The sequence below is a fragment of the Schistocerca cancellata genome, unplaced genomic scaffold (assembly GCF_023864275.1).
Source record: "Schistocerca cancellata isolate TAMUIC-IGC-003103 unplaced genomic scaffold, iqSchCanc2.1 HiC_scaffold_897, whole genome shotgun sequence".
Classification (NCBI taxonomy): domain Eukaryota; kingdom Metazoa; phylum Arthropoda; class Insecta; order Orthoptera; family Acrididae; genus Schistocerca; species Schistocerca cancellata.
Genome location: NW_026046907.1, coordinates 17,501 through 20,035, shown reverse-complemented (window position 1 = coordinate 20,035; position 2,535 = coordinate 17,501). Strand labels below are relative to the sequence as shown.

The following is a 2,535-nucleotide window of genomic DNA, read 5'->3' as shown; positions in this document are numbered from 1 at the left end:
AATGTAACGCAATTTGCACCGCAATGTAACGCAATTTGCACCGCAATGTAACGCAATTTGCACCGCAATGTAACGCAATTTGCACCGCAATGTAACGCAATTCTGCACCGCAATGTAACGCAATTTGCACCGCAATGTAACGCAATTTGCACCGCAATGTAACGCAATTTGCACCGCAATGTAACGCAATTTGCACCGCAATGTAACTCAATTTGCACCGCAATGTAACTCAATTTGCACCGCAATGTAACTCAATTTGCACCGCAATGTAACTCAATTTGCACCGCAATGTAACTCAATTTGCACCGCAATGTAACTCAATTTGCACCGCAATGTAACTCAATTTGCACCGCAATGTAACTCAATTTGCACCGCAATGTAACTCAATTTGCACCGCAATGTAACTCAATTTGCACCGCAATGTAACTCAATTTGCACCGCAATGTAACTCAATTTGCACCGCAATGTAACTCAATTTGCACCGCAATGTAATGCAATTTGCACCGCAATGTAATGCAATTTGCACCGCAATGTAATGCAATTTGTACCGCAATCTACCCCCACATTGTGCCTTAACCTAACCCACATTGTGCCTTAACCTAACCCACATTGTGCCTTAACCTAACCCACGTTGTGCCTTAACCTAACCCACGTTGTGCCTTAACCTAACCCACGTTGTGCCTTAACCTAACCCAAGTTGTGCCTTAACCTAACCCAAGTTGTGCCTTAACCTAACCCAAGTTGTGCCTTAACCTAACCCAAGTTGTGCCTTAACCTAACCCAAGTTGTGCCTTAACCTAACCCAAGTTGTGCCTTAACCTAACCCAAGTTGTGCCTTAACCTAACCCAAGTTGTGCCTTAACCTAACCCAAGTTGTGCCTTAACCTAACCCAAGTTGTGCCTAACCTAACCCAAGTTGTGCCTTAACCTAACCCAAGTTGTGCCTTAACCTAACCCAAGTTGTGCCTTAACCTAACCCAAGTTGTGCCTTAACCTAACCCAAGTTGTGCCTTACCCTGCTCTGTAATTGGCATATGACACGTTACATTAATGTATTGTCCAACCGCAACCCGCTCAGAATGTTGTGTACACAGCTACGTGTCATCTCCCCATAACAGCTGCATTGCAGTGTGGTACGCCATAGAGACGTGTGGGAGTAATGGACGCAGTGGATGGCGATCAGCATGAGCCGTCTGTTCATGTAGTGGCGCGTGTATGCAGACGTAGTAGTCTCTTCTCACACAATGTGATAGCACGGTGCCCCGCGTTCCACATCTGCGACATGCTACAGAGGCCGGTTGACAGTTGGTCGCGCAATGGACATCGCATACGTACGGGGGCACCTTCCACGTGCCCTCTAGTCGGGCACATTTTGTTGCGTGGATGTGAGCGGATGTAGTGTGTCTTGACACCTGACAGGCAGGCATGCAATAATAGTTGACTTTGCAAACGGGGATGGACGTGTACGTTTACTGGTGACGTTACGCAAATGAACAACTGGTAACCCGTTGTGGTGCGGTTGTCCTTGCTGGAGGTACATCTGTGAGGGCAACGATCGGTACAGCTACGAAGCGGTCCCCACCATACCAACGAACGTGAATGTGAATCTGGGTGTGAAGCGATACGCGGCTGTGGGTGGGTGGGACTGTCCCCGGCCGGTGAGGGGGGGGCCGCCCGGCGTGCTGGCCGCGCGGTGCGTGGGCGCACGCGCTACAGCCGGCTGGTGGGGGCGCCCAGTGGCAGGCGCGCCGGCCGACGGACGCGGCAGGCGGCGCAGCTGCGCGCCGGGGCACCCTGCGCGCGGCGCCGTGCAGCCAAAGTGGGTCCTCGCCGGCCCGGTGCGAAGCGCGGTGGACATCTGCAGTGTGCTGGTCCGATTGAGGACTGTGTGCGTTGAGGATGCGCCGCCGCCCGGCACTCGGCGCCGCGACGCCGTCTGCTGCTCGGTCGCCCCAGCGGTTCTCGCTGGTGGTTTGTATCGCAGTTGTGCAGACGTGTTGGCACGTGCGCTGTGCTGGGAGAGTTCGCTTCGGCACCCACGTGGGGCCTTTGCCCTTCTGTGGCGCTGGCGTTGGAGCTGCCGGTCACCGTAGGTGGCGCGTGTTGTCTCCCGCCGGCAATGCCACGACAGCACGCTCCCGGGCCTCTGTCGGCAGCGGCAAGCTCAGTTGGGAGCACGGGTGGTCGCACCTAAAGCGTCTACTCGCCTAACTCCGGGCGATTGCGCCTCTCTCGAACCCGACCAAGTACTTAGGACGGCGCTGCGCGCCGCCGGGACCTGAGAGGGTTTCGAGGTGTATTGTGCAGGGGAGCTCAGCCTCCTCCTGTTTGCAGAATAATTGAGCGGACGCTTGCGTGTTCGCGCGGGCCCCTGGGACACACTCCCGGGCGGCCGGCTGCTCAGCTCTAGTTGACGCAGCTCCCTGGTTGATCCTGCCAGTAGTCATATGCTTGTCTCAAAGATTAAGCCATGCATGTCTCAGTACAAGCCGCATTAAGGTGAAACCGCGAATGGCTCATTAAATCAGTTATGGT

At 54.4% G+C, this 2,535-nt stretch overlaps 1 non-coding gene across 1 annotated transcript in view; it reads left to right on the top strand.

Annotated features, from left to right (window-relative positions):
• Positions 1 to 2,420: 2,420 nt before the first annotated feature.
• LOC126148884 (small subunit ribosomal RNA) overlaps positions 2,421 to 2,535 on the top strand; it is a 1,909-nt gene continuing 1,794 nt past the window's right edge. The window contains exon 1 of the ribosomal RNA XR_007530647.1: positions 2,421 to 2,535. This exon is cut by the window's right edge and continues 1,794 nt beyond it. This is a non-coding gene — a ribosomal RNA (small subunit ribosomal RNA).